Below are 12629 nucleotides of genomic sequence, written 5' to 3' on the forward strand. Positions count from 1 at the left end.
CAATATTGTATCCTAATGTGCACCATTGCCAGACTGGAAAGAATATTAAGGAAATAACTGTCAGTAGTTTTCTGGGATTTTTTTTTCTTTGCCTATTAGAAAATGAGATTGAGGTGTGTTTTTGTTTTAAAAAATTTGCTTTTTCTTTAGGAATTTGGTCCAACTCACATCAAGTTCAGTTAGAGTTCTCTAACAGTTTTCTACACTCTCAATTAAAAAAAAAATTCCATGTCACTTTAAATATTTAGAACACTTGTTGTCTGTCAAAAGTGTTCATATTTTGGCTAGCTCATTCTAAGGGTTGAATCCTCCATGATCCAAGTAGGGAAAACACAGAAGAGGGCATTAAAGCTAATTATAGACAGCAGCTACAAAGAATGGAAGACATCTATTTGATGGCCTTAGATTGACCGAAAAAAGAACCCAAACTGAACAAATGTATCCAGTAGATAAACAATCACACACGACACTACATCCAAAACATTACTTACATCATTATTATTCAAAAGATAAGACTAAAAGGTTAGAGAATAGTAAAACTAATGATGACTTAATGGACAGTGAGGCAAGATTTCTTTTCAGGCTTAGAAACAAAGGCTTGATTTACTACCATACAGCAGGGATACTTTGCTCTGAAGACAGGATTCCTCATTTCCTCACAAACCCTTCTAGAGCAGTCAGTACTGTATTATCAGCATGCTTCATGTAGGCTCAAGCCGTGCTAACACATATTTTTGATATATCAAAGCTATAATTTAAAGAACATCTCTCTATAAATATATATGAAAACACGCTAATTATTATAGCTGCGCAACTGAACTAATGGCAAGCTTAAGAATGTCACCTGTAAGCTGCTACATAACACGGAAAAACCTAGTGGGTGCTGTTGACATAGGGAACTTGCCTGAATACTTAAGGTACACTAGAAGTAATGAATTAAAATGTGTAAGAAGGGCACATAATAGAAGATCATAATCAACAGGAGAATGCATGATACAATGTATAAAGAACTAATTACATATACGTAAGAGAGTCATTGCTTGGACTTTTTTGGTGTCAGACTGTTGGACATCTGGACTGCACTGGGCATTATATGTATGTATGCCACATACAGTAAAAGTTCTGCAAAAATAACTTGCATGCATGGCAAATTTAATAAGAAACTGAGTTGTGTGACTGGGCACACATAGTGGGACAGACTGGCCACTAGGACAAACAAAAATTGATGGGAATTGTGAACACTGCAGAGCATCTTGGAAGCAAAGGGGATGTTTTCATCTCGTTTGGCAGAAATAGAGAGAGAAGCAAGGCATACATGTGTGCACACCCACCCACCCGCCCCCACACACATAAAATTATGTTAAAAATAGAGTCACTAATTTTGGGTGTCTAATTTAAAACGACTACGTATGGGTTTTTGTGATTACTTATCACTGTGTAGTTATTTACACATTTAAAGTACAACTGTTGACTTCAGTCAAAGTTATAACGTTAAGCAATTCTATTAATTGGACTTCAAAACCTTAACTAAGGCATGCACAAACTGAGAAAAACAGAACTTAGGACCTCACGTGAACAGTTTATTTTAAGTGATGTAGAGGTACACAGAAAATCCATGGAGATAGAAAAGAAGATCACTTACCAGCAACTGAGTTTCTTCAAGGAATATAGTCTTATACGCACATAGACATATTCAATGTGTATAAATCACACCGCTTCAGTAAAGATACTTTTTTGACCCGGTATTATCCTTGGCACACCCATCCTCTCTCTGTGTCGCCATGGAAAACAAGATTGATTTTAAAAGCTCAGTTCCAAAACTTCATTCTTAAAATGCTGTCCTACTCATAGTCCATTAGCTTGAAGCAATTCAGATTGTCTGCTGGACTACTCAGGACTCATGAGACAGAAGTTACTGTTAAATAAATATAGTGCTGATTAACAGATATTAAATCTCAACCACTTCCTGACAAAAGAAGAAGAGATGACCTGTCATCCTTCATGTGCCTGTTCACAATGTGGTATCCCTATCTGTCAGAAACTAAATGTGACATTGCTTGGTATGGAATACATTCTGAAGGGCTTCCAACTCTGGCACAGCGGCGTGCAGTGATCGGAGATCTGCCTGCTGAAGTTGTCTGAATCAGCCCTCCAATTGACCAAAGAAGCACAACTAAGTGCTTGGATGAGAGTCAGGAGTAAAGATGCATTCCCTTCTAAATACTGGATGGGACTTCCCATGATCAAAAATGAGTTCAAATTCATCTGCAAAACTGTGACCAATGAAGTCACAAGGTGTCTTTAGAACTCTGACAATCCAAAGCCAAAGGTAACACTTTGCAAGGCCATGTAAGCATGTACTACCAAGTTCACTCAAGTATGCAGACATGTTCATGTAAACACGGACTCCCATCCGGTCCAGTGCATTCAGACAAAACTTACATGGTAGCAGACTAAGTCCTCCAGCCCTCAGTGGAGTTGTCAGAGGGTCATCTGCCAATCAGCAAATCTAGGGCAATACTTGCAAATTCTGTCTTCTAAAGTATGGTTAAATGAGATTTTTTTTCATGGGCAGTGAAACATCCAAAGAATCACAGATGTACAGAGTGAACTGCAGGAAACCCTATCCCGGCTCAGGAGAACTGGCCTTCACTAATCAGTCACTGATGTAAGCATAAAGATCCATTCTGCTCTCCTGAAAATTGACAACTGCTGTCACAAACACCCTGGCAGAGAATCTCAGAGCCACAGAGAGTTGGAATGGCATTACCCTATACTAGTTTTGGATCTGCACCATGACAAATTGAAGGTATTTTCTGAAAAGAGTCAAACTGCAATTTGTAAATAAACATGCTGCAGATAAAGTAATGCGCAACAGGATATAGCAACTAATGACACTGGGACTGTTCCATTTCACAAAAGCATTCAGCTTCCTGTCAGTCACAAACGGGTCTTCATCTTCTGTTCTTTTTGACAATATAAAATATTTCCAATAGAACACTCAGGTTGATAAAAAAATTATTTCAGTGACCCTTATGGCTTGCAGTGTAACTGCCTTTCGTTACTGCGAATTCTGGTGGGAAGGACTCCTGAAGCCTGCCAGGGAAGGTGAATTATAAGGCAGCGTGAATCCATCCTCTAACTGCCTGGAGATGTTACTGCCACACATAGCTGCCTGAGGAGATATAATTCCAGGCCAAACAGAGGCCACTCCATTCCAGGCCACTTCAGATCTGAGGAAAGACTTGTGTGCCCCAAAGCTTATCTACTTTTTTTTCCAACTGTATTAGCCGATATGACAAAAGCTATTATATAACTCCACAAGCTCTGTCTCACTAACACCCTTAGACCACGACCGCTACAACAACGTTACTCCTGCATCCACAGCAACTTGTAACAGAAACCTAGAAGTCAGGAGGCCCTCCTATCTTATCTGAGGGAACACAATCACCTGAAGCATGAAGTTTATCAAATATCAGGTGTTGGTAGCAGGATATCAGAACCTAGTAATTCATGAAAGTGTCCAGCAGATTCTGTGGGTGCTTGAAAGATTTAAATGCCTGCAGGGGGAAGAAGAAAAAAAAACACATAGCTGGGTTGCTTAGTACAATCCACCCTTGCACTGACAACATAGTTAGAAGTTGGAACAAGGTAGTTAGAAAGAATATCAAAGGCACATGTACAAGCTGAGGGTCTGTCATTACTCCAAACTTGAGCAACAAATGAAGCAATGACTGTCAAAGCTTCTGGACTGGGAGGAGTATGGCACCATTCATCATTACTGCCAGAAGAACCAGCACAGGCTACTGCAAAATATCTGTGAGGCTTGGAACAGGATCCTGAGAGAACAAGAGAAATCAGCCATATTTTTTTCTTAGCAACTTATGGTGCTCTGACAGCTGAAGTCAAAGTACATGATTTGTCCAAAAGAAAGCTCCTTATTTGCTACCAGAAGCAGACATGAGAAGCAAAGGCTTTTGATCTTGCCATGAGAAGCAGCTTGTTTTCATGCCATTTGCAGGGTAGAGGAGGTACTAACTAACGCTTCATGCTGTGGTAGGTGAGAATTAGGGTCTGATCTTTATCTACATCACTATCTTTATCCACTTAAGTGAAAAATGCTTCAGTTAGAATTGCAATAGCAGGCCTTAATTTTGCATAGTTTCTACTGCCTTTAGCTAAGCTTTTAATTTAAGTGCATGAAAATGTTTCAATTAATCCACTCTCTACCTCACTTTCTCTAACTATCTTCCTACTTCTGCAAGAAATGACACAGGTGCCAGGGACCACAGCTTGTTTCAGTATACAGCCATGATTCACACAGAGAGCAGGTCCATCCTCTACACTCAGTAAGCTTGAGTTATGTGGGTAACAAATACATACATACAGAGGGGCTAAATGTTTAGAGGAAGTTTAGTTCTGGCACCTTCTATGTGTTGCTTGCAAACTTGATAATCCTCTTTATCTGAGTTTGTGCATACTTTGTTAAACTGACTGAAAAACATTTGCTTTTGCATCTTTTACTTTGCATGTCCAACCAGGAGCCATGAGTTGCAGTGCAGAATGGTCTTTCCGTTCACTGCATTGACCTCTATTATCTGACATAACAGAATAACTGTTTGCAATAACAGGTTGTCATCCTCCATGTGACAAGACCACAAAATCACAGTGGATTTCCTAAAGCAGGAACCTTAGATTCTTGGCTAGGATTTAGAAGGGAGCATAATCTTCTGAACACAGACTCTTTTGCCTATTTCCTCCAGTCTTTAATTACTTCTGTCCTACAGTCTCCAGCTCACCTTTTCCCAGTTATGTGATTTTCTCTCTCCTTACTTGTGCAATCCCATTTTGCACTTGTCAAGGCTTCTGGTTTATTGGGAGTCTCCACCAACAACCTACTATTCTACCTACTAGATCATGCAATTTATCTCTTATTCCTGACCAAGCCTCAGTCACTTGCCCCCTCGGTCTTACCCCTCACCCTTCACGTCCCTGTGTTCATGTTGTACAACTACTATTACTCATCAACTTCCTTGTTAAATCTGTACATATGCTTTCCAATTTCTGTCTCCTTTTCTTCCCTCCTCTGTCAACCGGATTCTCAGCTTCCTCCCAAAGCCACATGGCCCTCTGATCCCTCACATATAATGCCCAGGAGCCACTATGAAAGAAGGGAGGAATGGATGACAGATTTTACCCTAGAGAGAGGGCTGGCCCAAGAGATTTCAAGAAAAGTTCTGAGCTTTACTCACACGCTTCCTCGCTTTGGAGGCTTTGCATACCGGCAATCCTGTCAAAAAGCAGCATCTGTGAGGGTACAAGCTACAGTCTGGTCAACATCAGGAAACATAAATACTGGAGATTCTATAGGGCTAAAAAAGCCCTGAGAGTAGTCTATTCCACCACACTGCTCCAAACCGAACCAGCCATATTTATGTTGCTCCTGACTAATATTTGGATAACTCTTCATGAAGTTAAAATCCCAATTCAATAATCTATTCCAGTGCTTCAGTTTCATGAATGTTAAACCTATTACGTATTGCCTGATCTAGCACAGACATGGAGAACATTGCTCCCCAACGGCTTTGCGACATTTGAAGGTTTTCATGTCTTGTTTTCTCTGTCACTCTTCTTTCATTGGAGCTGAAACAGCCCCAGTTCTTTCAACTTTTCTTTATAGGCCATGTTTTCTAAATCTTCAATTATCTTCATTCTTCTCCGGATTCCTTTCAATTGGTCTGCATCACTCTTGAATCATGCACTCCAGCTACAGACAGTGCTGCAGCTGAGGTAGACTACTGAATGGAGTGGAAGTATCAATTCTCGTGTCTTCCATGTTGTTATCCTACCCACATGTCACAGTATGACCTTTGCCTTTATTGCAACAATCTGATGTTGTTAATTTATCCCCATAACTCACCATATAATCCACCATGAACCACAGCTGCTCTTCTAGAGAACTACTACCCAAGCCTGTATTTATACAGTTGATTGTAACTATAATATCTTTGTTTATTGAATCTTAACTTTAATTCTCTCTTCCAGTATAGGTGCAGCTCCTCTCAGATTACACTGCAGGTGTAATAAGCACCACTGTGGTCACTGTAGTAGTGCGTGTTGAATGAAGGTGGAATGTCTCATCGTAATATGCTAAAGATTTTGTGTGTGAACATGTAAAAGCTACAATATTCTGAAGATGCAGAAAATTTGGGCAGGCTTTCAGGAAGGTGGTAAAAATGCATACTTTTGACAACAGCACATTGCCTTACTAGGATCTAGCACCTACATGCAAAACAGAATGACACTACTGTGTTCTAAAAAGGTCTTAGGAATTTTTTTTTTTTAACATGGCAAAACAGTTAGTCTGGTTTTCAATCAATCATTTGATTGATGAATTAAAACAAAAATTAGCCTGAGACATAAAGCTATGGACTACAGCCCAAAAGGCCAAAACTTGGCAAAGCTATAAGCAACACGAAATAGATTTTGCAACGGGGAAGATGGATCAATCTTGTTGGCAGATGGTCCTACTCAACCTAACTATAATACATGTCCACCAATAGATACCCATAGGTACTGTGAATTTACATGGCTCTCATTCACTGTTTTTCTCTCCTGTATTGAGCCAGATTGTTTCATAGCTACTGTAATTGTACCTTTATTTTTCTGTGCTAAAGAGTTTCAAACATGGCTTTACTAAAGGTCACAGAGAAAGATTGCATGTTCCTTTGAAGAAAATCAGTTTTCTTTGAACAGTAACATGAAAGTCAGTATCTTGTACAGTTCAGTTCATTTTAATTCCTTTCATTACACTCCCTCCACCTTTCAAGTTGCAATAAACATAATCTCTTATATGCAAAATAACACTACAAGAAGCCTCACCACAAAGCCACTAGATTGACCTGCTTTTTTATGCTCCCCAAGTCTGACTGCTGACTTTCAAAATATGCTGAGTAATGAAAAAAACATTCAAGCGGACCAGCAATGTAATTACCTCACAACTTTTTGCACATCTCAATACTAGAGTGCGAGGAAAGCTTTTATTCATTTGGATTGTTTTCATATAGCTTTTCTTAAAGCAATATACTTGAATAAAATAATGCTTAGATAGGCATTATCATTAAAATGATAAATTTAGCTATTTCAAAGCATTTTTAGGATACGAAGTGTTTGACAACTCATTTTACTGCATAAATGTTCCTTACAACAAATGAAAGTAGCTGACATAATGGTCTTAACTACACTTGCTTAGCTAAATCATTCAGTTCCATGAAATACAACCAGCTGCATATGACTTTTTTTAGATGGCCCTGTCTTTCCGAAACTTCTTGTAATTCTGTAATTTGGCCCCCAGCATGCATTTACAAGGGAGAAATTAAACCACGTCCAAAAAATTTATCAATGTATTTCATACATTTATGATAGCATTTGACTTATCTTCATGTGTTGTGCAACTGCGGTATAAGCCATTTATCCAGGATAATATGCAGAAAGTTCTCTATATTTTTCTTCCCCTTAAACTTAATTAATAAGTCACTGTGACTCAGTTTATGTAGCACACTGGTTCCTGAACAGCATTAATTAAAAATTGCTTGCTACAGGTCAATTTTATTCCTTCATAAGACTTCATCAATATAAGCATAAATACTGAATAATAAAGTAAGTGTAAATGCTGTATGCTTCTGAGAAAATATATTTTTGTTCTTAATCAAATAAACAATATAGTATGCGATGCAGAGAATCAAAAGGAATGAAAGTCCCTTCAGGAGTGATATAAAACAATATGTGTTAAGATCTGCACAATAACTCATTGTTTCCTAAAAGAAAGGACTCAGAATCTCCATGGAAACAAGCACATACTTTATCCATCACTAATTGATCTAGATAATAGATAAAGAAGTAGAATTTGGCCTGTCCAGTGGAAGCCCTAATGTAGTTGAAGTTAACACTATAACTTCATATTGCCTTCTATAATGTTATCAAGATTAATGAATTCTATTCTACCACACATTTCATAAAATGCTATTAAATCTTATTCACATACACAGGATGTAGATTAATGAAAAAACGTTATAGGTGTTTAGAGCATTTCAACATTTATATCACACTCAAGGAAGCTATTATGCAACTACTTTGCCCTGAGTCTGTGGATGCCTAAGAAATTGACTGTACTTTTCTAACAGACCAGTAGGCTTATCCATATTTGCTATAATTCTCTTATTTGGACCTTTAAGAAACAAAGGACTCCTGCACTGGTTTCGTGTGAGAAGCTGAGTTGGCTGTTTTCCAATATGAATAATTCAGAATATTAGAAAATATTTTTCTTGTCCTGTCTTGCAATGAAAAAGACATAATGCAGTCAATTGAAATACAAGCTATCTAAATAAAAATTCTATTTGTGTTTCTTAGACTTCATTTTAATAACAAACAAATATATTCATATTCATAATTTCGTTATCCCTTTTCATTCAACTCTTGCTATGCCATATATATCTTATTTTAAAAGAGCTTAACTGACACATCTACATCAGGAATATACTGAAATAACCCTAAGCTTCATTACCCACATGGGTGTCTCAGTTTTCAGAGACTGACCGAGATACCTGGCAAAGCAGTATTCGCAATGACTAAAGGCAAAGCAGAAGAAACCTCATAACTTCAGTATTCTTATTGCAGCAATCAGAAGCATGAAACTAAAATAAATAATGCTTTTTAGTTTCTGCAATTAAAAGAAAAATAAATAACAGTCCCTTTTTAAAGTAGATCTATTTTGTTTTAGTTTGTACTAACTGGATGTTAAAAAAAGTAATGAATTTATCTAATGGATTAACAAGTAACCACTGCAAACACCTGTATAAGCTCACAAGGCAATAGACCCAAAATCAACTATAAGAAATAAACTTCAGAAAAAAGTGAATGTCTTACCATAGTGCACAGCAAGAACATTCATAATTTATACCAACTGTGTTTGCTACCAGTGCAATTTATAAATCGCATTACACAACGTATAGGAAAGAACGTTCATTTCTCATAAGTGTGAAACAATCCCTTCTAAGTGTAAGATTGTCCACACGGATATTTGAAAGGAGCGCTTAGTTTTAGAACAGGATGTTCTGAGACATATTTTCCTTTTGGAAGGAAAAAAATCCCCAATATCAAACAGTAGCAATCTCTTTGCTAAGTACCATATTTATTAGTCAAGATTTCTAGGGAATTCTTATAACTATCAGACACTGACGTAAGTTCATAATAAATCACACTCGTGTAAAGTTTCTATACCCTTCACAGATAGATGCCTCTATTTTAAATTCAAGTTCACTGTTGAATGAAATATTCAAAACCAAACAGCATCTCTTATCTGCTAGATTAATAGCAGCCAAGAAAGAGTTGGCTTTTTTTTTTATTTGATAATTCCTGACCTGATAAATTCCTGATAAATCCTTGACATGATTTAAATCATGTAAAGTAAGTTATATGCAGAGTTGCTAATCACTGTCCATGTTCAAAAATATCAGTGGCTTTGCAGAAGAAGCTCACTAACATTTATGTCCACTGATTAATGTTTTGATATAATTAAAAGACTTAATTGTCTATGCAAGCTGCAATTAGAATTATTTTGGGGAGGGAAATCCTTGAGTAGGTATTACTAAGTATTAAATAAAAATCAATTCTAATCCTTATTTATTATCTTTAATCTAACAAAATATAGGACCTGATAAGCATTACTGCTATTCAGTGGCTAAAACCCCTAAAATTTTAAGAAAAAAGGTCCTTTCATACAATTGCTATACATTGTTTAAGGAACATACACAAAAACTGTTTAGGAATATAATGAATTTAGATTATCTACAGAATATTTATTAATAGGCCTGTCATCGTAAATTACACTTACCTTTCTCTTTGCTCACCATCCCCCATACAACTAATAGCAGATCAGTTTCAGTGCCATTATTGTCAGGCATATTAAATTTTCAGGATGCACAGTTGTGGTTTCCAGGTCTCTAGTTACCCCTTGAACTGTGTTTCATTGGACATTTTTACAGTTAAAATAACAGAGAAGTAGTATAATAATGTTTTGTGAACTACAACGACAGATATGCAGATTTTTGATCTATTCATGTTAATACCAGCAAAATGAATAAAAATGCCAAACCTCATTCACTGAAAATCTCTTAATGATAATATAAAGAAAAGATTTAAGTCATATTTTTATCTCTAAAATAGACATTTTTTAATAGAAGAGGTTGTACACGAAACCAATTTCCCATCAGGGTTATTACCACCTCTAGCTTACCTGCTCCCGTCTTAAGGAAAGGATAAGAAACAAAAACCATGTACTACTGTCTTTCAACCATGAAAAGCAGCAGATTTCATAGCTCATTAAAACGTGATGGCAATTATACGATAAAGGGCTTACAGGAGCTTAAACAAAGCAATGCAGCTGTTGAGAAGCATAGTGTGAAACAAAGTCATCTTTCTGACAGATTCTGCTTTTCAGTAAAGCTAAAGGAATACAAGGTTCTTTGGGAAAATGCTAACAAAGGAAAAACAGAAGAAATTTTTAAAAAACAATAATTATCTGGCAGCAACAAAGTAGCACCTTCTGAAAATCACCCACACGCTTTCTTACTCCTATCATTTAACAAAGGTAGTTGAACATTGGCATTTTGCTACTTACATGTGCTATTTTTTTGGCTCTCCTCACTGTGCATTCAGCTGCCACTAGCATATTCACGGCTACAATCGCTTTTCATTGGCATTAAAAAAAATGAAATATCACACGTAGCAAAAACGGCTCCCCATCTCGGATGCACAATAAAAAGCAGCGCACACACCTCCTTCAGCAACCCCCGAAACACCAGCCCTGGCTAACAATAGAAGGTAGCCCCGACTGACAACTGGTCCCGGAATACAGGAACTGCCGAGCAAAGGCAAGAGATGCTAACGCCTGAGTGACAAGGTCAGGATGCAAAGCAGCACAGTCGACTGCAATAGCTTTGGGCTGTGGAAAGCCTCGCTTCTCTTACTAGCACTGAAGCAGCAATTTGTGAAGGAGACAAAAAGGTCCTACCTGTTTTCCCTCGCTCGTTTTGTAAGAGGCGACCGAGGAACGGGTGGTTTCTTCTTACAGTGGATGCAGCAGCAGCAGCCGCCCAGCGCGCCTCGAGCAGCCTGCGCGGCCCCCGCCGCGGCTGCCCCCCCATGGCGATGCGAGCGCCGCCGCTCAGCCGCTCACATGCGCCCCGCAGCCCGCCTCACCCCGCTGGGGCAGCGGGAGGCGGCGCGCTGCCTCACCAAGCCCGAGGCACGCTAGATCCTGCCCAGGGCTTGCCTCCGTCACCCAAACTCTTTGCTTCACTCTCGACCTCGTGTACGACTCCTTTAATTGTGAAGAAAGGCACAGGCTGGATTTATCCGGATTCAGCTGGTTCCTACTAACAGTTGTACCCATTCGCACCCTCCTCCCCTCATTGCACAGCCCAAAGACAGCAGATCTGCAGCTCTGACTGCACCCAGCCTCTGGAGGCTGACTTGCTTTCATGTGGTAGCAAGACCAAAGTCTGAATCTGGTGCCTAGCTAGCACTATAGCCAGACAATTTTTGATCCCCTTCATTTACTAAGAAAAGGGAGAAATAACAAGAAACAAAAAACAACTCAACACAGCCACACAGGAAACACCCTCCCTCCTTTTCCACACCCTTAAATCTGGTGGTTGTATCAACTCTTTTGGGGCCCTGTGCTTCCTTCTCTGCTATCTACACCAAGATTTTACCAGTGCTGGACACCAGTTTCCCAAGGAGAGCGCAGCAAAGTCAAATCTTGCCCACAGTCCCATTCATACTGCCACTTTGTGGATCAAAACCTATCACGTAAGTCCTTGTTCCACTACCGAGAAAGAAAACTTACTTTGGCGGTCAGCTCTCTGGATTCAGATGCACCCGGGGACAAAACGTTACACAGTTTTGGATCCTGCTCGCTCCTTAACTTTCTGGCCCAATCAGAAGTATTCCTTCTGCTATTCTTAAAAGGAACTGCATTCTTACAAAAACATAACACCTATGCTAGAGCAGACCAAAGAGCCATATCGCACATTTTTCTGTCTCTGTGTTCCACACTGCATATCAAAGGAAAAATATAAGTATAGGCAAGCTTTTATGGTCACATTCTTAGAAAACTCTCCCACTCACTAGTGATTTGCAAGTCAGTGAATTCCTGAGACAGAGGGTATTTGTGCAAAAAATTAGCTGTATGTCTCTGGAATAAACATTCATTAAATACTAGAAGGCATTTTTTCACCGGCAGTATTCTACAGATGAGCAGTCGTATAGGCTTTAAGAGGTGCACTCCAGTCCCCTGTCAGTCCCTTCACCGCTAGAGTCATAGCATACAGGGCATGATGTCTTTAACAGATAGACTAGAAATGAAGCCCTGTGCACTAGAACCAGTATCTGGAGGGACATTAAATAATTAAATGTATCTTTATATTAGCATTTTTTTTATATATGGATATATGCATACAGGAAAACCTCAACTATCAGAGCTGGATTATGCAGCATTCCACTGAAGGATTTGGGTTTTTTGCTATGTTTTGTTTTTGTGCTGTTGCAGATCTTACACATTTTAGGCA

At 38.7% G+C, this 12629-nt stretch overlaps 1 protein-coding gene across 1 annotated transcript in view; it reads right to left on the reverse strand.

Moving 5' to 3' along the window:
- The window catches only part of CRACD (capping protein inhibiting regulator of actin dynamics), a 139400-nt gene extending 128043 nt beyond the window's left edge, over positions 1-11357 (reverse strand). Inside the window, exon 1 of the mRNA XM_068942816.1 lies at positions 11072-11357. The gene's annotated coding sequence lies outside the window, so the exon portion shown is untranslated. The remainder of the gene's footprint in view (positions 1-11071) is intronic.
- Positions 11358-12629: the final 1272 nt, after the last annotated feature.

Source organism: Struthio camelus, chromosome 4 (genome assembly GCF_040807025.1).
Source record: "Struthio camelus isolate bStrCam1 chromosome 4, bStrCam1.hap1, whole genome shotgun sequence".
In the NCBI taxonomy this organism is placed as follows: domain Eukaryota; kingdom Metazoa; phylum Chordata; class Aves; order Struthioniformes; family Struthionidae; genus Struthio; species Struthio camelus.